At 42.3% G+C, this 25682-nt stretch overlaps 1 long non-coding RNA gene across 1 annotated transcript; it reads right to left on the bottom strand.

The window, feature by feature from the left end:
- On the bottom strand, window positions 1-24016 carry LOC121113216. Its single transcript, XR_005859586.2, has 3 exons — window positions 23654-24016; window positions 8708-12736; window positions 1-810 (listed from the first exon to the last, which is right to left on the bottom strand). It is a non-coding gene; the product is annotated as an uncharacterized LOC121113216 (long non-coding RNA).
- Window positions 24017-25682: the final 1666 nt, after the last annotated feature.

The following is a 25682-nucleotide window of genomic DNA, read 5'->3' as shown; positions in this document are numbered from 1 at the left end:
CTGTAAATTCTTCCTTAGGTATTGGGGGGAAAGACAAACCTAAAGTAGTGATTATTGTTAAGCACTTTGTACATAATTGGGGCTGGAGGTCTGGAAAACCTGGAAGGTTTTTAGCTTGTTGTAAAGTAGCCCATAGAGTTATGTGAAATAGGTGAAACTGGTCTGATTTGCAGCAGGAAGGCATTTGAATGAAAAGACCCTTGGAATAGTTTCATTGTAAGTGCCTCCAGAAAATTAATAAGGAGCCTGAAAGAAAGATGCAGCATTTTAATCCCCAACTGGAGAAGTCTAAGTGTCAAATCATAGGACTGACACTGCAAACGGCTTAGAAAACAGCAGTCACTCAGGTCAAAGAGAACAAATAACCACGTCTGGAAACTGTCTCGGTGCCACTCATCTCGGTAGGAAATGCCACAAAAGCGATGATGAAACAGAGCAGACTACAACTTCTCCCTGGGAGGTGGGGAGCCCATGGGAACGGGCTTAGACAAATTCACTAAAAACAACCAGACAACTTGTTTTTATTATACAGAATAATATATGATCCTGAAATTAACCTGCACATTCATGCTGGCCAGGTGGCTTACTGTAAGCCTGAGATGGCATGGAATTACAACAACAACAAAAAATGCCCTCTATAAACACCGGCATTCAGCTGGGATAATTGATAGATTGTATCACAAAACGTCCAGAGCTTTCTTGACAGCTTGTAGGTTTTCCTCAACAGACACCATAGTGGTTTCACAGTTTACTCTCTGATCATTCTTCAGTGTTATCACATGTAGTCCTCTCCAAGTTACACGACGTTTCCTGTTTACAAAAACAGCAGATCACTGGAGCAGAAAAGGGCAGGTTGCAACAACTCATTTATTACCGTTGGGTTTTTCTCTCCTCCTGCTAACTACCCCAAAACCAAAAGAAATGTTGGCAAGAGCATGCTCCATATCCACACAAGGGATGTAGTTCACTGCCTCTCTTGCTGGCATTGGGCTACACTGTCATTTATCCATGCAGAGACAAGTTTTGCTTTACTGCTTGTAAATGCAAATGCATTTCGTGTATTATTTCTAACCAATGTGGAACTGAAGTGAAACCATGTGTTAATTACTTTTCTCTCTGAACGCTGCCTGCAAATTTCACCAAATCACAGCAGATTTAGGTTGTGGTTGGATTCGATCTTGAAGGTCTTTTCCAACCTGAGCAATTCTATGATTCTATGATTCTATATCTGCTTTTGCAAACCTGCACAGCATCATCATATGCTCTACATAAAACAGTTTGGGCCTGAATACATTTTCTTGCCACTTGGATCTTGCAGAGTACCACCTTGGCCTCTAATCTGTAAGGTTGGGGATGGTTTGAATTGATGCACAAGTGTCTGTGGACAGACCCACAGGTGTGAAGGAGATCTGTGTGAGCCTGCACCTCCTGCAGCATGGTACAGGGTCACTGAGGTTTTGTCCCAGCAGCTGTTGCAATGTGGGACTTGAAGTAAGGAGACAACACACTGATTCCAGCTCCCATTATTAAATTTGTCATTCAAATACTGTTTAACCTAAGGGGGAAAAAAAAAAAAGAATAAAAAGTGAGCTATACCCTTGAGGAGGAAGGCAGAAGAACAGAGACACCCTGAACACCTACTTATTTTGCACTTGGGTAGTGTGAGTCACCCTCTTCCTCATTCTGCTGTCTCTATAACAAGGCTGTCAAGGCTTGCAGAGATACCAGTATAAGATGCCTGTTGTCATGAGGCAGGGAAGGTGTTAAACACAGGACACATTTTCTGTGGGTTCTACCTTATCAGTTCCTGCTGTTAAGTACAATGTTGGTAAGGATACATCCTCTCCATGTGGGGTAGGAGGTGTTAAGAGGAAGACTGAACCCCTGGCTAGGTGCTGAGAGCTGTGAAAGTCACTCCTCGCTTCCCTTGACATCCCCTATACTCACTCCAGGTTTGGGGCTGGTTTCTGCCCATGGATATCATGGGCAGTGGTGCCCCTTCCATCATCCTGCTGCCTGCTGGCACCCATGGGCTGAGCTCCTGGCTCTCACAGCCTGTTTAGAGACACTGTCATGAGAAAGTGCCTTTTTCTCAGCCTTAAAGGTTTTCAACAGAAGCACTTGAAAGGGAAAACCGACAATGGCTGCTTCCAAAGGAGGCTTGGCAGCACCATCCGCACAGCCTTGCAGCCTGTGCCACCCCACCAGTATGGGACAGCCTGGGGCAAGGTCGTCTCAGCTCTGGGGCTGAGCTGTGAATATTTTCCATGAGATTAAAAGAAAGAAAGAAAGAAAAAAGCCCTAATTCCAGAAACAATGATCTCCTCAGGCAGCCTTTCCCACCCCAGACAGGGTCCTGCAGCCCCACAGCCTGGGAGCAGCATGTAGGCAGAGCAGGTAGGGACATGCATAGCTAGGACATGGTACATCACCTGGGATTTTCTTGGAGGAGTTTTAGACCCTTGGAGACCTCAAACTGCTTGATTCTAGGTACTTTGTTCATAATCAAAGGCCCTTTGTGATTGTGTTGTCCTCGTCCCAAGATGACCCAGCTGCTATCCACACTCCAGGACACCCATTATTCCCCATTATTCATACAGCTTCCTGTTGAATGCTATGGAGTTTGAACGGGCAGCTGGAGAATGCATGGACAGAAGAGACCCCCTCACTCCCTCCTTCCCTTGATTCTCTTGGATCTGCTGGCACATTGCGTCGCAGGGGAGGGCAGGTTTCCTGGAGCACTGGCCTGTGACTATATAGTTGTCTCTGTAGAGCTGGGCACACCAAAACCCCAAAACCAGCCCCCTTTGACTGCCCTTTAGAGAGCTGGCTTGGGGGCTCTGCTGGCTGGCCTCCTCTCACTGGCAAAGCCCTCTGCTTTCACAGCCAGTCTGTTAGCATTAGAATAAAGGAGAAGGGGGAAATGCAGTTCTTCTGGTGCCAAACTGGAAGGAAAACTCTACAGAGGACAGGAGGAAATGAGGCCATAATGCACAAAGAGGCCTGAAGGCAATGGGAACTGGGGCATTTCTGTGGATTCAGCCTTACACAATTCACAGGGTCACAAAGCAGAGCTTGGACCTGTAGACCAGCCTGTGTGTTCTTTCTCCACCTCTGCATTATGGGAGGAGTTGGGCTAGATGACCTATAAAAGTTCCTTCCAATTCAGATGATTCTATGATTCTGTCACTCTACAGCAAATCTTTCCACTTTGGATTTAGAAGCTCTCCTGTAGAGATGCTGCCCCATATCCTTCCACTGGGACTCGACATGGCGGCAGTAAGACTGGGATGCTGCGAACAGAAGCAGCCCTGCCTGGGAGACTGCAGCAATGACAAAGGAGTTGACAAGAAAATTGCATGCTTTAACAAGAGCAAGAGTGGTTTATTTTGTGCTGCTGAAGCAATCTCTCCTGGCAGAGCACGTCAGGCATCTCCGGCTGATAGATGCTGGCAATTAGCGGTGTTCGCAGAAGGGCAATATTCCCCAGAACTTTATTTGTATAACCTTTACACAGGGAGCAAGAGTGCTGAGAGCCAAGATTGCATTTTCTAGCTTGAGCCAGCCCTTCCTCTTTCATATTGTGCTGGGAGGAAAATATATACATTACCCTGGAGAGGAGGAAACAAGGCCTGTGTGAGCACACGGCTCCTCCTGTGTTTTGGAGGGACTGGCACTGCTATGGCTGGTTACAGTGAAATGCTGTGGCTGTGCTGCTGCAGGTGCCACAGATCTGGCACGTCTCACAGGGAGAAAGTGACCACAGGATTATGCCAGTGTGAGCTGGACATTAGGCAGGTCATCCAAGCTACTTGTTCAGGACCCCTTTGAAAACAGTGGCAAGAATTATAGAACCATTAAGGTTGGAAAAGACCTCCAAGATCATCTAGCCCAGCCATCAATCCGTCCCTACTAAACCATGTCCCTCAGTTCCACAGCTACATATTTCTTGAAAACCTCTAGGGAGACACCCATGTCCAGAAGGATACCCCTTAGCATTCCAAATGGATCTGGAGATGAATGGGCAGACAACTTATTTGTATCCTTATCTCACTGTACATTTGTGTGTCTTGTTTGTGTGTTGAATTTCTCCCTTAGCAAACAAACTCCCTCCAAAGCCTGACAAAGCAAGGCAGATGCCTACAGAAGGCAAAACATCCACACTTATTTTGAGGGAATGGCCTCCTGCTGCAGCTATTGCCCATGGACTGAAATTGAAGGGTTTCACAAGTAAGTTTTTTGCCAGTGAAATGTTGCGGCATTTGATGAGAAAAAGGATGTCTTTAGAGCTTATGTAGAACTATTCTCCATCACTCAGTTTCACTGAAGAAATTCAAAGTAGGTTTGTGATAAATTTCAAGGGCAGATAATTGACTTTTCCTTTAGGTTTGGAAGGTGCCGAGCAAATTGTTTTCCCCCATTTTTCTCTTCCTCAGAATTCACTTCACTGTTTTAGAAGTTTGCAGTACCAGAAACATCAACATTTGCAGACTGCATTGCTGTTAGCCATGACTGTTTAGGTGCTTTCCAGCAGACTAATTTTTCCTATGGAGAAAACCATGGTGGGAGATAATGCTGTAGTTGCAGGAAGCAATGCCAGTGAATCTTGTTTTGGGGAATGCACAGATTCAATTACAGATTAAAAATTGTTTGTGGATTGCTACCGTGGAATATATAGCAGTATAATGCAATAATCAAAATTATATGTGCTTAGCACATCACAAGGCAACCACTTAGCTCAGCAAATCTACACAAAGGACCATTTTCCAGCTGGGCGCTGTATCCAGGTGCCCTTTTTCCAATGGTTGCAAACTTCTGGTTGCAGCTCCAACTCTATCCGTGTCCTGCAGAAAGCCTGGCTCTCTTGGAGCTGCAGAGAAGCTGAGGTGTTTTTTGTGGATCTGCTGGTGGGGCAACAGGCGCCCTGAATGGATTGCCTCAGATTATTGGTGTGTGGGAAGAAGAAGGGGTTACTGCCAGCCAAAATACAAGTGCATAGAGCTTCTTTTGCAGCCTACATATAACAGGCATCCAAGAAATAAAGGAAATACACCGTGGGCTGTAATTAGGTCCTGCTAGATGATACTTCTTCTTAGAGGAACACTTTTCTGAAAGTTCTTATGTGTTATCAAACCATATTATCCCTTTAAGAACAATCGTGCTCAGGGTCACCAGGTAGTAGGACCAGGCCAAGCACAATAACATAAGCTGGGCTGCTAATGCAAAACAGATTGCTGTCTCTGCAACAGTACTGGTGCGTATGGCAGAACATCACACTTCCAACCCCAAGGCAGGCTCCCTGGCCCAGCCAGAATAAACTGGGTTCCAGTCATACCTCAGAATAAACTTAAGTAAGCTTAATAAATATTATATTTAAACGTATGCGGCTCCGTGTGTAAACCACAGTGACCAAGCTGAAGCAAACTGGAGCTTGTGTTATGAGCACTGTGGAAATATCAGCATTTGGCTCTTTTAATAGCCTGCTGTTTGTACTACCAAGCAACAGGCGATCCAAATAAGATGCCATAGCAAACCTTCCCACCTCCTGATGCCTACTATCTAATGGAGACCAGATGCAAAGGGATATCTTGCCTGTAGTGAGCCTGTAGTAAAATGGTGGCATACATCCAAAAGGGACCAACACAGTGTTGTGGGGACCTGGTAGTTAAGGGGACCTCCAATTGCCTCTTTTGTCTTGTGTGAATTCATTGTGAGTTCATCAGACTTTGCCCAAGCTGTCATCTCTGGATTACAAGGGAAAGGGATGAGACAAAAGCGCTCTTGGAGCATTATTGAAAGTCCCCAGAAGTCTATGATGGGACACTTTGTGGGCTGGTGTGTGTTTTTTTCCATTTCTGTCACAATCTTTTTGGCTGCAAGTTTCCCAATAATTCCCCTGGTTAAATTGCATTGGGACTTCAGTGTTCGTGCTGAGGTGTAAACATTGTACTGAAAATGAACAATAGCCACTGCTTATTTAAAATTACTATTCAGATTCCTGAAGATAATCCCCTTGATAAGAGGGAAACTGGGCTTATTGTGGAGGGAGGTGTGGTCTGTCTGGTGTATGTCAGAACATGCCACTCTCATAGGGAAAACAAAGAAGAGCAATCTGGATGAAAATGCTCAACACTGGCAAAAATGGATTGGAAATATTTACTCAGAAAAGAGCTAATAAAAATAGCTTGCAGCCAAATTAAGTATGTACTAAGTTGCCTCCCAAGGCAAGAAGACGGAGAAAGGCATATCAGATGCTGAGAGAGCACCAAGATGGGATGAGCTGGGAAGAGAACATTTAAATTTGCTCTGTAGGACGGTGTTGGAATTTAAAATCATTTTTACAAATTGTAGACAAAGACTGAAAAAGGGAGCAACTCAAGAAGACAAGGCAACCCATTTAGGCATAGATAATTGTCTGAACAAATACAAGGGCAACTGGTTAGACAGCGGAGAGTCTAGGAACTGTAGTGAAATGCAAGTTAGTTGGAGGAATCGGTATCAGGCTGTTCCAAAGAAGGTAGGGAAGCATTTATAAGCACAAAACTTCCATGAATGAAGATTTCCATTCTGCTTAACAGTGGTAAAAACTCTCTTAGAGTAATGTATCTGATCCTGGGCAGTCTTCAGTGTGTTAAATTTGGCAGAAATGTGAAAGCTGTAGTCTAATTTTAGTTCCTGGTTGCCATTATGCATGGTGCAAGAAGTCAGCTAGTTCTTTGTTGTAGAAAGCAACAGTTCATAACCATCCCTCTTTGCTTTTCTTGCTCTGTGTGAGCAGTGCTTTTTGTTTTTATTCTCATGCATGTTTATTTGAATAGTTATAGTTATGGATGCACATAGACTTCATATAAAATTATGTGCAAAGATAGCTGTGTGAGGTTGTGAATGCAAGTGCAATAAGGGCTTGGACACACAGAGGAGTAACTATACGTATCACCAAGGTGAAGTGTCTGACTGTACATTCCTAGAAGCATGTATGAAATAAAACCCACTTCAGCTGCCAGTTGGGATGCAAATTTAGCAGTGGGCCAAAAGTGAAGAATTCCAGCTCTGCAGATATGTCCCAGCAGGCCAAGGGAGCCTGGGAGTCATGCTGAAGCCTGATGTGTCAGTCCATTTCCCCTCTCATGCACACATGCACAAGAGACATGCATCTTTCCTGTAAAGGCCATGTAGTTTAACTCCCCTGCAATGAACAGAGGCATCCACAGCTTGATCAGGTGCTCAAAGCCCCATCTAGTCTGACCTTGAGTGTCCCCAGGAAAAGGGCATCCACCACCTCTCTGGGCAACTTGTTCTAGATATGTCCTGTGGGATCTCCTTAAGATACTTCAGGAAAAGGAACTTTAGATCTATCTGATGGACAGAAATTGGGCACGATTTGAAATTATTATTGGTAATTGAGTGTTTTCTAGCACCTGCCACAGCATCCTCCTGTTCATCACCACTATCTTCCTGAGCTGAGTGGTGGGAGATGCAAAACATTAGGAGATAAATGGGCTATATTTGAGTACTATGTGCTTGATAAATAAAAGTTGTGCATCCAGGCTGCCTTTCATCTCTAGAGGAAGGAAGGGCATTTCAGAGCTCTGTGATCTCCTAGCCAGGGGACAGCTATCTTTGCAGTGCCAGAGGCAGCGAGTGCATTAGCCCCATCAGCTATCAGCACATTTAAACAAAGCCATCCCACAATTAGCACTTTGCTATTTCCTCACCACTGCCTGCAATTTGGGGATGTCAATGGGCTGCTTCAAAGGGGGTTCATGTCCTTCGTGTTGCTGTCCATGAAAAACGACTTTGGTTTTTAGGCATCAGTGTGTGAGAAACTGGTTTTGCAAAGGTTACTTGTGTCCTTCTTGATGGGAGAGATATCTCTGAAAGAGACAGAATCTATGCAAAAACTGGAAGCCTTGATGTCACCATAAACTTTTGTTTCTTCCAACACCTGCCCAGGAAAGTGAGGTGTCACTTTCCTACAAAATGTCCTTCTGAGGGAATATAAGCACTCTGGGTATGTCATTTGTGAGATCTGAGGGTTTTACTTCTGTTCCCAAAGTGGACTTAACTAAAACTTCATGATTTACCATCAAGTTTGCAGAAATTGGGATTAATGTAGTGAAAACCTTGCAGGTATAGGATCAAGAGGGCAGGATGCTAGTGACATCAGCTGATTCTCAAGATACCCATTATTTTGAGCATATGAAGATGTTTTTTGCTATTGCTTCTGCCTTCAGGTCAGAATAAGAGGTAAAGTTTCTGATCAGTTTGCATCAAGGTGTTTTAAATTGAATCCTCTGAAAGCTAAGCAAGGATTCACATTGGTTTAATTTTTCCACAGCATAGCTGTGTGCTGAGGTCCTCCAGTCCAGCTGAGACACACTGCTGGACCTTCAGAAGTCAAACAAAAGCAAGATGAGGAGCTTTTCTGTTCAGTGGCATTAGAGGGCCCAGTTCACTTGTAAACAGAAATCCAACCTCAGAAGGCAAAGTAGACTATTGCAGAAGAAAACAACCTCATTAACAGACAAGGCAAGGCATGAAATTTTTGTTTTTTAATGCAGCAAAATCTCTGGAAAAGTTTATCTGGGGAGAATTGAAGTGGGTTATTCTCTGGCAGATCAGGATTTTGAATGAAATTTATTTTTTCTTGATGGGAAAGTAGCAAACTAAAGGAAGGTTTTGAGCTAGATGGATTGGAAGTCCTTACCTTGATTTCCCTGATGGACATTGACATCTCTCGTGGTAGTTACAGATGAAATATATATATATATATATACGCATATATATATATATATAAAAGCATATTCCTGTTAGAATATCTTCTAGTCCTGTGAGATCTAGTCCTAATTACATCCTGTTTAAGGATTTAATAATGAACAGGTTATAGGAGAAGCAAATCAGACCTCTGTGGCACCTATGCAATTTCATGCAGAATGCTGAATGTTTATTATTGTTGTTATTATTCTTTAAAGAGCAATGAATACTTCCAACTAGGAGAAAAAATGTGCTCTTAGCCTTTTTTATTAATCTCTTAGTTGCCCTTTGCTGAACATCATCTCAAAGAATGAGATGCACAGTCTTGATTCATGGCATGCACTTCCCCACTATTTCCTTTCGTGCCTTGGCACCATCTAGAAATTAATACTGATTGGTTAATTGTTACATTACCACTTTAGGCAAGGAAGGACTTGAATTAAGCTTCCTGAACATGATTTGCAAGATGAAGGGCTCTTAAATGAACAACTGCAGAAGAACACTGCTGGTCAACAGCCTGAAAAATTGAGACACCCAAAATGCTGTGCTTGGGAAGATGTCAGTGTTTCCTGCAATCATGGAAAACAAGAATTTGCAAACTTCATGAGAGGGTGGCCTTTTCTTGAGACAAAGACAAAAAGACACACATTTACAGATTAGAACTGTCAAAATATTTATGTCTTCTTTTTGGATCCAGCAAGGCTGGAATTAGGAAATATACTTTTGCTTGTGACACACATTTTATGTACTATGTGCAGCTAGGAGATGGCTGGAAGGAGACTCATATCTGCTGACTATTCCCAGGGCTGATCCTCAAAACCAGAGATGGAAAATGGCCATACACTGACCTTAAGGAAATACCCAGGTGAACAGTGATTTCTTTTATCCAATGAAGAAATATCTCCTGTTTAAAACAGGGATAATTTCAAGCATCTTGCTTGAGAAATATATGGCTGAATGCCAGTCCTTATACATCTATTGCTGATGGTGGCCAAATGTGTCTAGAGCAAAACAGAAGTGACCCACTGCTTATCTCATCAGTGTCCACCATCCTAATAATGTAAGGCTACAGGGTCACCACTTCAGCAAAGAATTATTGTTATTTCTAATAGTAAGCATTTCTACCATTGGCTCCATTCATCAGCAAAAAGTCAAGATTTCCAGATTTGTCTTAAGGATCCAGCTGAAGGACTTTCAGTCTTTAATGCTTTTGTTGTTACCACATGATCTTCCTCTGTCTCCACTGCTGTTCTTTGTGCTGGTCAGGACCCTGAGACCTGAATCATCTCTGGGAAGTGGCTGCTATGAGCGTTCCAGCTGTAAGTGTGAAGCTCTTCGGTGGTTGCTGTGGTTTCTTCTCTCTGTTTTCCAGTGTTATGCTCTTTCCTGGTGTTCAGTAAATGGCAAATAGGTCTTTTTAGTGTGGTTTAGTAGGGATGTGTGAATTGTGTCTGCTGATATCTGCCTATCTGTTTAGCCTTTCCAGTAACTGTTAAGCTTATTTCCACCAAAATTGAAAGGGGATGGGAGCCTCAAAGATAATTGCATTTCCATAGACTTAATGAAAATCAGCATGTGAGAAGGAAAGAGGAACCCAAACTTGCATGTCCTCTTGTGGGAAAGCAAAGAAGACTCACCCTACACAGCTCTGTTTGACATCATCCAGCTAATGAAGTGGCCAGTGTCTACAGCTGGCCAATGTGCATGTGAGTGTGTCCAGCACTGCCTCTTACTCTTGGACGTATCTCCTGGGACAGTCAAGGTGACTAAGAATGATGCAGAGGACACAGAACAATTTATTTGAAATACATAATTGAAGGAAATCATATTGAGATACAGCTTAGTGTGGAAAAAAAATGTAATTGAATCTGTATGATACTGAAGCCAAGAGCAAGCTTCCCAATCTTGAATTTTGGCCACATTTTGTGATAAAGTGTCAGAATAAGCAATTTCAAAGACTGAGAATCTGGAGGATGCAGTCTTTGCCATAGATAATACCTGGATCACATGATTCAAAATAGTTTCTCTTGCGAAGATTGGGCTTTTGTGTTATTTCCTGAGAATCATCCACTTGCCTTGACTACTCACCTTAGGGTGCCCAAATCTCCCTCTGAAGGTATCCACCCCTCTCCAGGAATGTGACAAAAATCTTCTTGTGGGGCTGGAGTCCTCACCTTTAGACAGCTGCGAGGAGGAGTGGCATGCAAGGAACTTCATTCAGGAACAAAAAGCCTGAGGACTCTCCCCAGGCAGAGTTTTGTGGTGGAAAGTAGGGAATAGCAATCTTCACCTGTCTGTTTTTGATTCTCATCATACAAATTTACAAAGGAGTAAAGGTCAGCACCATTCTGTATTATGCCCAGGCAAGAGGACAAATTCACTTGGTTCTGGAAAACTGAGACATACTGAGATGTTTGAAAGTTGTTCTCAAATGAGCTTACTCTTTTCTACCATTTAGGAACAACCATGAGCTATTAGCTGTCCCTCTAGCTTTTAATGCCCATGACCAAATACTTGAAGGTATTTCTGGAGTGCCCAGAACTATTTTAGTGAAAGTGGTAATTACAGAAACGATATTGCTTCCAGCCAGCAATATCCCACAAGATGAGAGTACCAGACAGCCTCTGGCCACAAGTAACAGAAATTTGAAAGAAAATAAAGGGTTTATTTCAAATAGAAAAAAAAAAAATCATAGCTTTATAATAACATTATTATTCAAAGAAAAACACTTCCTTATGAATTTGAAAAACCACTTCAGGCTTTAGCTTTTTTTTTCCATGCCCCAATTGCTATTAATTCCAAACCATGAAATAGATCACACAATAACATTAACTGGATGTGGGTGCTGTTGGTTCCCCAAAGGCTGCCATTTCACTGTAGTCTACCAACCAGTGTTCAGGATTCCACCCTGCAGACTTTGAAGGTGTATGAGAGAAAGCAACCTAAAATGTTGCCTACTGTTTTGTTTTTTTTTTCCCCTTTCTCACTGAAAAAATAAACTTTCTTGGGTGATACATGAATATTTGTAGTTCATGATTTCTAGTGAGTGAAATAAGTTTTGGTCCATTTCTTTTGTTTCCTCCCAAACAATTTACACATTTGTTTCAAATTTAAAAAGTATTGAAGAGTTGACTGTTTTTTTAGGCACTATTCTTCTACTCATTGTATCTGTGCAAAATAGTATTGTTTATGTGGGTGTAGTGGAAAGTCATCCATGCTGAATTCTGTTCCAGAGTCTTTATAACAGATACCTTCATGTAAAATCCAATTTGGAGACCTTCCATGGGACATAAGTGCTGCACAGATATTTTTCTGTCTTTCTGTGCAGCAGTAAGCTTGCCCTTATTGCTTAGAAGAGTGAGGTGGCAATCCTTTACCAAACCATTTGAGTTTATAGATGCCCAAATGATTTCACAGCTAATATTTTGATACCAATCTGTGTGGTGCAGCCAACACACCTGAGGGACACGATACCATCCAGAAGGACCTACGCAGACTGATCAGTGGGCCCAGGAGAGCCTCGTGAGGTTCAACAAAGCCAAGTGCAAGGTCTTGCATCTGGGTCAGGGTGACCAATACTATCAATACAAGCTGGAGGATGAAAAGATTGAGCACAGGCCTGTTGAAAAGGGCATGGGGATACTGGTGGATGGCAAGATGGACATGAGCCAACACTGTGCTCTCGCAGCCCAGAAAGCCGACCATATCCTGGGCTGCATCAAAAGAAGCATGGCTAGCAGGGTGAAAGAGGTGATCCTGCCCCTCTGCTCTGTGCTGATGAGACCTCACCTGGAGAACTACGTCAAGATGTGGAGTCTTCAGTACATGAGAGATGTGGACCTGTTGGAGAGCATCCAGGAGAGAGCCAAAAAATGATCCAGATGAAACACCTCCCTACAAGGAGAGGCTGAGAAAGCTGGGGCTGATCAGTCTGGAGAAGAGAAGGCTCCAGGGAGACCTGATGGTGGCCTTTAAAGGGGGTCTGTAAGAAAGAAGAGGACAGACTTTTTAGCAGGACCTGTTATGATAGGATTGGATAGGAATGGTTTCAAACTAAAACAGGAGAGATTTTGATTGGATAAAAGAACAAAGTTTTTTACAGTAAGGGTGGTGAGGAACTGGCACAGGTTGCCCAGAGAGGTGGTTGGTGTCCCACCCTGGAGACACTCAGGGTCAGGCTGGACAGGGCTCTGAGCACCTGATGGAGCTGTCAGTGTCTCTGTTCATTGCAGGAGAGTTGGAAGAGATGAACTTGGATTTAGTTAGGGATTTTATGGGTATGCATATTTTCCTGTTAGGACAAATGCAAAATTAGCAGGACATGTCTCTGTGCCGTATCTCCCACACCTACTCAGATGCCTTGAATGCTCTGGTATATCTTGGACAGCTCCCGACTGTTTAGACAAATTAATAACAGTTTAGCACTCTGCTGAATACTATGGGAACTTATACATAGATGCGGACTCCTATATAGTATATACCTCAAACTAGGGGAATAAGTGGCACTGTATAAGGTAAGATAGGGTGCAGGGTGCTTCCTAGGTACACATCAGCCTTGGGAATTACATTAATGACCTCCACTTTTCTACAGTTTTTACTGGTTTTAACTACTCTCCATAGGAATACTTGCCCACTTGGGGTTTTCTCCTGTCTTCAGTTGATGATACAGCCTATTGGAGTCAGTGTGCCAAGCCTTCCGTGTTGTGAGATTCCTAGTGACCCTGATTTTCTGTACCGTGCCCATTCTACCTCTTCCTGAAAAGGGAGAGGATTCTTTCCTGTGCTTCCCTAGCATAGGCAGGAAGTTATTCATAATCCCAACTTTCATTCCTGGAATAGGCACTGTCCATGTATCGGATGCCCTGGCCAAAGAGCAGTTGGATGGAAAACCCATTTCTGCCTTCTTTGGGCCATTAACCACCCTGTGCTCCAGCACCTTACCCAGACAGCAGGAGTGATTTTACATGGAACTCAGAGCCAGCAGCTTTCATTCCTGAGAGCCAGGGCTGGCTGCAGTTCTTCTGATGCCTGTGCTTGACACAAAAGCTGTGATCCTCTTAGGATTCTTTAATCCTGATCATGGCTTTATTAGACATAACGGCCACTCTCAGTATTTCATATATCCAAGGGACACACTCACATTTTGTTGTTTTAGATCCCTGTCCATTAGATGTTGGTGGCTCATGGTTTCTGGCTTGGTACCTTCATTACTGTATAGATACACTGATTTTGTCTTTCTCCTCAATAGCTCTACACGAGGGAAGCTTAACATGCCAACGAGATAAATGATAACACAGGGCTGACACCATATCAAATTTCCCTTTACAAAGCTGTAACGTATGTTTCAATACCAGAGCTCATGTAATTCCTAAAATGTGATATTCTGCTAAGACGTGCCAAAGACACGAAGGGGAATTTCTGTGTTTGAATACAGAACAGGTTTGAACGTTTTTTGCCTTTTACCCCACCGCTGCTACAGCTGTCAAAGAAACAGAGTGATGCATTTGGAAACTATTGTGATTAAACAAAGTAATTTGCTTATTTCTGAGTGTGAATAGGAAATCATTCCATTTGTGTGTGTGTGTGTATTCACCTAGGGCTGTCGACATTTGTGGAATTAATTTTGTCTAAATGTAAAGGTTTACATCTGAGATAATGCCCATAGTTATTCTTCATAGTCAATGGAGAGAAAGAATCACTTTCAAAGTGAGATTCATGTTAGCCTGAAAGAAATGGTCAATAGAGGCTAGGGAAACAACATATTAGAAATGCCTCTCCACCCACTGTCCATACGGAGATTCTTGTGAAGGGAACTAGCTTAGATGTAGTGAGATGGGGAATTCATCCCACCTCAGCGGCCTCAGCGGTTGCAAAATTACACCGCTGGCAACAGCCAAGCATGTTGTGTTTTCCTTTTACCAGGACTGGAGTACTCTTGAGTCAGGACAGAGCTTACATTATAGTCTCAGTTTCCTCAGCTCCCATTGGTATCTTAAAAACCTGTGACTATCCAAAGAGAGAAGACAGGGGCCTGCTACTTGGCTGAGGCTCCTAGGTGCTGCAACAACAGTGAAAGCTATTTCTAGAAAACAACACAATATAATTACAGAGGCTCTGCCACCTCTTAGGTTCTCATAGTATTATGCCAGAGAAGCAGCTATCATGGTGCATAAAAACAGAGATTAGAGCTATGCTTAGGACATTTAGCTTCCACCTGTTGCATGTACTTTCTCCAAAAGCCAAGGAGAGGTGGATAGTTGAAACTGTTCATAACACAGGTTAAGAAATATCCATGCCATGGACATCTGAAACCCCAAATCAATACTTTCGGGGGGTGGGTTCCACTTGCAGACAGGGCATGGGATGGGAAAGGAGGCAGTGACACTGGAAAACAAGCCGGCCTCCACATGTCACTGGGAAGTGCTACATTTCCATCCCATCCTGAAAGGCAAACCCATTTAGCTCTGGTATTTGTTCTTTCAAAACATTCCTGAAACGCTGAAACAGGTGCAGTAAAAGCAAACAAATAAACAGTCTGATGGCTGCAGGAAATGCTGTTCAGTGAGACCTTTGGTGAACTCCAATTCCTTATTCCAATTTATCTTAAAAGTTGAAAGAGGACTTCACCGTAGTGTGTAATTCACTATATCCCTTCAGGAAGAACATGTTGTCTATGCAAGGCAGGAAGCTTAAACAAGGCAATTCCAAACTGGAAATAAGGCACATTTTAACTGCGAAGTTGATTAACTGTTGCAATGAACCATGGAAAGATTGATAGATTCCTTCATTTCTCAATGTCTTCAATTAGAACCGGATGACTTTCTGAAAGGCTTGTTTTAGCCAAACAAAACTTACTGGCAAAATTAAAGGCTGCACAGTACAGGAGTTGTTGAGGGCTTTTCCACAGGGAGGGAGAATTTATATGAACTGTGTAGTTTATTGTTTCTGTTTACTTTCTGTAAAACAACTCAAATATAAGAGAGATGCTTGACATAAGTGCAGAAACAAACAAGCCAACTCCTGTCTTTCTCCTAAATATGCATGTCAGCAGAAGTTAATGTGCCTGAATCAGAGGTGGAGTTTATCTCGAAGAGCCTATAAGATGAATTTGTTCTGGAGAATATTTATTTAGCTATCTTCATAGGTTTTCTCTGAATACTTGTGGGGGGGAAAAAAAAGAACATTAGAACTTCAGAGTTGCCATAACCAATAGCTAATGAATTTGTCTCCTATCTCCCTGATTTATAAGTTCCCTTAATCATAAACATTCCTCCAATTTTGCTAGCTGACCCAAATCAAAAGGACAAAGTCAAAGATCACTGTTGCACATTTTAAAATGCAAGACTGTCTCCTTCTCAATAAAACATGATGGATTCATGGCCCAGCACAGAATTCGCAATCATAAAGCCGGGTGATAGAGGTTAACCACCACATTGCAAATTCCAGGACTTTAATTCATAAATTCAAGAATAAAACATAACTGAACTTTGCAATTTTGCAAACTATTGACCTCCCTCAAAGCTGGACCTGCCTTTTTTGTTCTGCTTGTGAAGTACCTGCTTCCAAAATGAAATAAAGACTAAGTAAGCTGGGCTGTATTTCTGAACGCATGAGAGTGATGTGCTCAAGAAGTCAAACCCAATTCCTTTCATTTGTTGCTCTGGTTGTTGCAACGTACAACAAAGCAGACAGTTCTACTGATCTATTTAGCAACAGATTCAGGTATTGCATCGGAGATCTCAAAGGCCCTGCTCCTATTTTTGTAAAGCAAGGAAAATCTAAAGCCAAATGATGTGTTGAGCAGAGCAGTTGTCATCTCACTAATATATCAGGATCTGTGTTCTCTGCTGTAGAAATTTCCACTGCACAGTTTACTGTGCTTTTTTGCATTTCTCTTTTTGTGAGGACAGGGTATCCTAGAAGTAAAAGGCAGAAAAAACACCGACTGCAGAAAGTAACCTGCAAAGAACCTGCACCAAAGCTATTCCCACTTTTGTTCTCTTCTTCTCCTTCTGCAGCACAGAATAACACAATTTACCATAATTATATTTTAATCCTTTCTCCTTTTCCAGAGATTGATCCTTTATGCTCTGCTAGTGCTCTCTCAAATAATGGTTTATGACTAGTCTCTGCCATGTGCAGAGTCCTGAGGGGCAGACTGGGGCCATTAACTTAATTTTGGATGAGTGTATGTGCAAGATAAATGCACTTGAAATAGCATCATGTATACAAGGATCAGGTTCATGTGCACACTGCAATTTCCCTTAGCTTAAATGAGGATTCATTTTATTAAAATAAGAACTTAATTAATACACATGGGCATTTGAGGATCAAACTCTACATAACATTCATATGGACTTGATTTAAAGATCCTGAAATTAATTAAAAGTACTGGTAGAGGAGTTTGTTTCTGATAGGAATAATACACTGATAACTTTCATTGGGTATGGAGGACGTTATGACTGTCCTCTCCTAGACCAAAAATGAAAATAATGGATTGCTAATGTTTCATGGAGGGTTTGATCCCATTCAACCTCACTCCCCAGCACTGGGCTGGGTCCTATACCCAACTCAGAGAAAAGGAAAGGGGTATTTGAGGTTTACTTTGCCTGTAAGGACTGTGGTAAATTTTCTGCTGATTGAAAACATCTGTCTTTTGTCCCTTTTGCATTCTAAGTTGAATGCATTTCATCTTGTTTGTCTCAAGAAGCAGAGCAGCGTTGGAGTTGTGCAAGACTTGGATAGGTGACCGCATGGAAAACCTAGCTACTGTGGGAGTAAGTCAAGGAAACAAGGGCAAATCCTTGGTAAACAATAGACCACAAGCACTAGATGTTCTTGTCTGTCCGAAGTGTCACTTGAGGTCTGCTGGGAAGTTCTCTTGAGGACCAGATCTGCTGTACTTTCAGACGGGGCACCTTGAGGCCACCGGCCTTGCGAATGGGTACTGAGGCACTTCTGAGAAGATGCCTGGACAAGCTTTGAGCTTTTCCCACTACTATCCAGTCTCACTGCCTCTGAACCTATTTGAATACAGAAAGGAGATGAGCTGAGAGTGTATTCAACTTGAATGGTGAATACAGAAAGGAGATGAGCTGAGAGTGTATTCAACTTGAATGGCCTCACAGGCTCTGTAGACCTTACCAGTGACTTCTCCTGCTACATGAGCTAAACTGAGAAGAAGAGAAGAGGAAGGTTTTCAATGGCACAGCTTCTGCAGGCAGGTAGAAGGCATAGTGGCACATCAGTAGCTCTGTGAGTGAGGGTATGTCAGACTTGACAAAATAAATATCTAATGAAATATAAATGAAATACATCTTCTAAATGAAGTCCTATTGGACTAGCTTCTAGCATCACAATATCTTCATAGGTTTGAAAAGATCTGACAGTGGTAAGGCAGAATGTTTTTAAAGAGGGGGGATTTAGATTAGATAGTAAGGGGAAATTTTCACTCAAAGGGTGGTATTGCCCTGGCACAGGCTGCCCAGAGAGCTGTGGATGCTCCTGGAGGTGCTCAAGGCCAGGTTGGATGAGGACCTGGGCAGACCCGTCTGCTGAGGGGCAAACAGCCCATGGCAGGGGGTTGGAACTGCGTGGGCTTTCAGGTCTCTTTTAAAGTAAGCCATTCTACAATTCTATGAAAAACAATAAATCAAATATCCAGCATGATGCCTATGCAAACTACAGTTTAATTTTGCCCTAAGTAGCACTTTGGAGTTGCACAGACCTTCCTCCATTGGATATTTATGTGTGTTTTACTATAACCAAAGTAAAATAAGTACTGACTCTTCTGAAAAATTGTTAGCAAATTCAGTTATTTATATTTGTCAGATGAAAGAGGAGGGAGTGTGTGTGGGGGGAACTCGGTGCTGTTGTGCTTGGCCTCCAACTAAACAAAATCTCTTTTTGCAAGTGCTGAATGACTTTTTGGTACTGCCCATGAGGTTGGCACTTTACAGAAGTGTGTGTAGCCTTCTCTTGTTTCAAATTTGCCAAATTTTGGGTATGGTAAGCAGAATATTTTCTTTCTCTCAAATATTGTGCTTCCTCTTGGGCTTAGGAAAATAATTAAAAGAGGAATTCTCTCCATCACTTTTTGCAAGGGCACGATATGGTTTTAGCTCTCTCATCAGATACCGCGCTAATTTTTTGGGAAGGTTTCTTGTATTCTTCTTGTAAGTAGGATGTATTGGTAGCCAAAACAAACACAGAAGGAAGCCAAGGAAAGAATAAGACATAGCTACTCATATAAATGGTCCAAGAAGGGAAATCTCCAAGAACTACTGTAAGTGCTATAAGATTTCAGATGGCAAACTCATCCAAAATTAATGGTTAGCAAAATATTTAGTTCTTAAACACCAATAGGATAAAAAGAACAGCTTCCAACAATAAATTTTTAAAAATTCCTTCTTTTAGTATGGAAGTACTGTCTTGTGGTTAAGGCATTGGCCTTCGATTCAGGAGACTGAGGTTTAGTGCTTCTCTCTGGAGGAATCTCACATAAGTCAGTCTATCCTGTTGCATACTTGTTCTTTATCTGAAAACAGTGCTAGCACTTCTTTCTTATATATTTATTTCTCTCAGATAACTACTTTCTTGCACTATGAGCTCACTGCTGTTATATTTGTATGGCACCTTAAGCAAGAGGCCTTATTCTGTGTTTTCAAAAAGAGAGGATGACTTTTTTAAAAAAATTAGTTAGCATTTTTTGATAGAAAAACACCTTTGCTGAAAGTTTTTGCATATGACCACAAAAAAAAAATCTATTTTTCATAAAAGTTCAGAAGACATCTTTCACGTAGTAAAAGTATCCTGAAATTTCAGAGTCTGGCTAAACTTATATTTCTTCTCACACATGGTCGTCCACAGGAAAGGAGCCGGACTGCCACGATGTTATATTTTTATTTTATAAATGGCCTCTGATTGCATATTAACCTTTTAGAAATGTGGCTATTGCCAATGCCTTGTATTAGGTACCCAGTTACAGGGAATGTATGCTTCCTGTGTAAAAATTACCTTTTTACCTTGACGTTCTTGGTGTCATTTTTATTTAGAGATAATAAAGCCAACAGGATGTGTACACCTATTCTTACATGCAAGGGGCAAACAAAGACTTAAGAAAATCCTATTGTACACGAACCCTGAACAATTCAGTTTGAATAAACAGAGCTTCCAAACTACTGAAAACACACACATAAAAACCGGGGCGATGCATTGTTGCATGACAATATTTATGAAAGCAAGAGCAGTTTGAATAAACTCAGTACATCCAGCAGTGACTCAGAACGAAGCAGCATTTCAACAGGAAGACATGAGCAGAGTTTTCTGACGCACCCCAGGCTGAGTGGAGCTCTGGTGGGGGGACAGTGTGTGCTGATGTTTTCCTTTAACTGTTCACCAGCTGGTTGTAAACCAGACACAGAGAACGTTAACCTCCAGAGAACTGCTGTGCGAGAACTGGCCAAGCTGGATATGCCATATCACAATCATTTACAGCCACTGGCCCTGCTGCTACGCCTCTATTCCACCTGAGCATTGGTGCACGGGATAATCCACTGGGCAGTGTAGATTTCACAGACTACTTTGAAAACAGCTGTAAAGCTATCCTTAGCAAAATCTCTTTCTTCTTTAGATATCGTAGAATCATAGGATCACAGAATCATTTCAGTTGGAAAAGACCTTTAAGGATCATCTAGTCCCACTCCCCTGCAATGAACAGGGACACCTACAGCTCCATCAGGTGCTCAGGGCCCCGTCCATCCTGACTTTGGATGTCTTCAGGGTCAAGGTGTCCACCATCTCTCTGAGCAACCTGTGCCAGTGCCTTACCACCCATATATTATACAAAACTCACAAGCCTAGGATACTTCCCTGACAGGTCTCAAACAAATGCCTGCACTGAAGATCTGAAAAGTAAATAAGCTCTCGAGACAGGATGGATAGAGAGTAGAGGAGTCATTCCCCTTCCAGTCAGGATCCTGGATGTGGAGCACACAGCATCCCCAAAGGTCATTTGCAGCAAGGCAGTGGTAGCCATGCCCTTCAGCCAAATCACATAATGGGGATCCTTCGCTGAGGTACTACCCTTCAGCAGCCCCATGCTTCTCTCTCGTCAACAGCATCTGCTTTATGCACCACCATACAGATGTGCAACTGCTGGCAGAGAGTCCAGACAAAGCAGTTAACCCTGCAAAAGCCTGGGAAGGATTCCCCAAGGGCTGCATGGCACTGAGAAGACACCGCGAAACCTGTCTGCCCTCTGCTAACTTGACCCACCTTTCTCCATCTTGGCTGGCCTGGCTGACCTCTCCACATTTACCGCAAAGTTGATCTTGGCTCCATCTCTGTGTTTTTTATTGCTTCTTTCCCCCCTCCCCCCGCCCCCCAGTATGCAGGAGTTTGTTTTTAAATAGGAACTGATGAAAGCTGTTGCTGTTCTTATTTTTCCTTTCTATGAACTGAAGTGATGACAACAAAGTTTCTAGTAAATTATAACATAAGCAGTCAGTTCCAATGTTCCAGATTAGTTTTGAAGTTGGACTTTTTTAGAGAGTTTTTTTTTTTTTCAAGGGGAGGGTGCAAAATGCAGCCAGACAAGATTTAATTAAATACTTGTATTTCATAACTGTAATTTATCTAGCTCAGTATGTCCTTTCCCATGGGTCTGTTTGGATACAGGGAATGTTTAGTCTTCAGACTGCCAGGCCTGGAAAGTTCTGTGTGTCCCCAGGATGGGTAGAAAGCAGTCAGTAGCAGTGCCAGTGTGCCCACAGTGCTCTCTTCTTGGGTCTTCTCCCTGATCCAAAGTGGCCACCTCTAAGGAGAAGAGGATAGTTTTGAGGCCACTTAGCATCTGGTCTCTCATTTCGCCTGCCAAGATCCTATGTTTACCAACTGAAACAAGCCAACATATTTTCATTATATCTCCTACTACTGTGGCTCAGAAATAATTCCATATGGTAGCAGTCTTGCTACAGCTCTTTATGGGCTGGATCTGGATCTTGTTGATGTCAGTGGAGAAAGTCCCAGTGATTTCAGAGACTTTTGGAACTGTCATATGTGCTTGAGTAAGTAAGCCTTAGAAAAAGATACATGTGAAATGTTATCTTTGATCCTTAGTAAAGCTCTTTGCTCCTCACCAATTATGAGCCCTAATCTGCTTGAGATGCCCCAGGCACAGCTGGTGCTTGGTGCAGCAGTTGCTGCAGGCTGCATTGCTAAACTTGGGTTTCCTTTTTCCAAGACTCAAGGTAGATAGGCTTAGTGTTAGCTCCAGTCCTTCCCCTACACCTTTCCTGTGCACACCCCTTTAATGAAGTGTAAAAATAGATATCTTTTGTGATATGTTTCTACACTTTCCTAATGAGCAACGTAATAACACTTTTAGTTTCATCATTGGTCTGCAACAACCACCCTAGCTGTCCTTGCCTTTCTCCAGATTAGCTTCAGAGCACCACAGTTATCCTGCCAGCCACCCCACAGTTGCCTAAGAAAATATTTGCATGTCCATACATTTTCTGCTATCTAACACTGTGTGTATGAAACTCACTCTTAGAAGACATTTCTCTGGCAGCCTGGAAAATGCCAGTATTCCTGTGTGCAATGAGGATAAATGAAGATTTACTTCTTGCTTGTCATTTCTCTGGAGTGTTCAGCATGGAAGGAGATTGCTAATGCTTGTCTGGTCCCCTATGGACCACTGCCTTCCGCACAAGGAAAGGCTGGCAGCACATGGAGGAAAATCATGCAACTCTTCTTCCGTAGGGATGACTCCTCTGGGAGAAGGTTGGGGCGCACGGGCACAGTGTTGGGAGGGAAGTCTTTCTCTGTTGCAGAGGAGAAGTAGAGGATTTTGGTGTTCATGACCTTTTACCTGGCTGCTCTCTTCAACCCACAGTCCTAAAAAATTAATTGTCTGGAAAAGATATGAAACAGGATTGAGTTCCTCAAAGGGACTCTCCTCTCGGCTGCTACAGGATCTGCTGACTGCACACATTCTGTCCTCTCTCTTGCCTGGCTCCCAGTTATCTCCTTCCCTCCTCGAAAGTTTATGATTTTACTTTTGTGAAATTTCTTAGCTTCTCACTTGGGGACTGAAGGATGTTTCATGAGCAGAAATGGAGCAAATGACTTTCCCTATAACAGATGATACTGGATATCAACAAACAAAGAAAAAAAAAAAGGTAGGGAGACTAGCACAGACATAATCAAAGTGTGTCTGCAATTTGCCAGGGGAAAATGATAAACAGAGGTTTGGCTGTGCTGATATTTTCTTTCTTTCTTTCTTTCTTTCTTTTTTTTTTTTTTTTTTTGCCCAGGAAAATATTTAGTATCAGAAGTTGTAGATATGACAAATAGTTGGGACGGGGCATCTATTCCAGATGTTAGAGGCTGGTCTTGCTCATCACTTAGTCCTTGCAAGAAAGCAACCAATTCCACTGTATCTTGTTGACATTAATAGAAACCAAGGGAAATCAGCATCTTTTGGGGCTGGAACTTTAACGGCAGGTTCAGGAAACTGTTGCAAAGTTATGCATCCTGTTTCTTGACACTTATGTGCTTCTCTTCAAGACTGTTCTACATGGAAGAGTTTGAGTCAGGGGGTGATCATAGGATTGGAGAGCTGTTGTGGTTTAATCTGGAAAGCAGCTGAACACCACACAGCCTTTCACTCACTCTCCCTCCTCCCAGTGGGATGGTGGAGAGAATTGGAAAAAAAAAGTAGAACTCATATGTTGAGATGATAAGTGTCTAATAAAACAAAAAAGGAAAAGAGAAATAATAGTAATGATAATACATGTATAGAACCATGCATGTATATTCTTGAATATATATATGACTGTAGATATGTACATAAATATATATACAAGAAACAAGTGATGCACAAGCAATTACTCACCACTTGTGGACTGATGTCCAGCCAGTCTACAAGCAGCAGCTGCTCCCCCAGCCAAGTCCCCACCATTTTTGAAGTTCTTTTTCGTATGATGTCATATAATATGGAATATCCTTTTGGCCAGTGTAAGCTAGCTGTCCTGGTTCTGTCCCTTCTGAGCTCCTCATGCTCCGCAGGTCCCCATGCTGGCAGAACAGTACTAGAAGCTGAAAAACTGAAATATCCTTGTCTCTCTACAGCACTGCTCAGCAACAACTAAAATATCAATGTGTTAGCAATGTTGTTTTTCTCCTAAAGCCAAAACATAGCATCAAACCATATGCTATGAAGACCAACTCTGTCCCAGCTGAAACCAGGACAAGAGCCAAGGAGCAAGGTACAGCAGAGATGAATTTATAGTATTGTTGGATATTATAAAAGTACTTTGTACTGTTGAGCTTGCTTTTTAGAGAAGCTGTGAACTCTTAGTTCCTGTGGAGATGAACAATCACTGTATTTGCACTTTTGTTTTTAAGAAACAAACTGTCTTTTTTTCTACTTTCTTCACATTCCTGATATTTCTATTCTAGGGAAAGATCGCAACTCTTTAAAACTAGACTTGAGTTTATTTGTGTACAGGATTAACACAAGCTCCCATAAGTAGTGCACAGACTGGCTCCATTTTTTGCCCTGCATGATCAAAGATGGTCTAGAAACTGTGTGGCAAGATCACAAGATTTTGGGGTAGAATACATCTTATTTGGTTCCTCTTTCTATGAATGTACTGTGAAGGGACAGTAAAAATACAGCTTGGAACCAGTTGCAAAGCAATTTATAGCAATTCACAACAGTAATTCATGGAAGAGATTATTATATGACCTGCTTTATGAAAGTTCACTATCAATTCAACATTTAATGCTGACAGACTTGGCAGGGTTTCATGCAAACTGGATGCTGAACACCCAGAGAACTTCATTTACAAATGCAGTATATGGTGGCTAGGAGGTCTTCTAGCCAGAGGCCACCGCCCAGAGGCAATGATGGGATCCCACACAAGAGTTTATAAAGGTTAATAATGGCAAAAGCATACGTATTTGTAGAATCAATTCTGTGTCTGAATCACAGAGAAAAAAGAAGTGGAGACGCTGCCAAGCACAGACAGGACAATGTTGTCACACACTGAATCCCTGTCATTGACCCCCTGAAGAGAACTGCAGGGCTTCCTCAAAGGAAGGGTTGAGAGTAAAAGAGAAAATCATGAATGAGTGATCATAAGGCAAAGAAACTACCAGAAAGCTAAGAGGGAGGCTCACTTAGAAGGAAACACTTCCGTTGTTTTTTTTTTCCCCTTTTATTTGGCTGTGGTTTATGGCACAGTGATTGACCGTAGGATCTTTTACTAAGATGTTTATTTTGGAACGGTGCTATCACTATCACATCCCACTTACTGTGAATGTTTTCATCTTAAATAAGCCCAGAACAAAAAAACCTCACAGACCTACAGCTCTTGTATTTAGCTGTGGATGCAAGAGGAGAGCAGCAAAGCCATCAGTTTATGTGTAAAATGGGCCATTTGCTGGACAGTCCCCTCTGGGGCAAACTGAGGCCTGCTATATATTGCTAAGCATTAACAAGATCAGAGTCTTTTCTGCATCTGCTCCATAGTGCAGAGCACAGGTTGAGGGTCCTGGCACCAGGTCTGCGTATAAATGCAGTGAGTAATCCTTCACGCTCCATGAAGAGCTACAATGGCAGTCTGTGTGTGTGAAAGGTGTCTGCAAGCGCAGCATCTTTCATATTCATCTTCCAAACACTGTAAAATACTGTTTAAGTTGGATGCCCAGGTTAAGGAGTTTAGCTGTCCATCCCTACTCAGTAATGCTGTCATGAGTAGCCACCATATGCGTGTCCCTTCCCTTAACACCTCAGAGGATCAGTACTATGCCTATAACACTGTACTGTGAAATCTGCCAGGATTGTCAAGGCTCCTATGATTACTAAGTCCTTCAGAAAACTAACTGAATATGTAATGAAATCACTGTAATGAAATTCC

This window comes from Gallus gallus, chromosome 4 (assembly GCF_016699485.2).
Source record: "Gallus gallus isolate bGalGal1 chromosome 4, bGalGal1.mat.broiler.GRCg7b, whole genome shotgun sequence".
Lineage (NCBI taxonomy): Eukaryota > Metazoa > Chordata > Aves > Galliformes > Phasianidae > Gallus > Gallus gallus.
The sequence above is the reverse complement of the archived record's forward strand: the minus strand, read 5'-3'. Positions and strand labels throughout refer to the sequence as shown.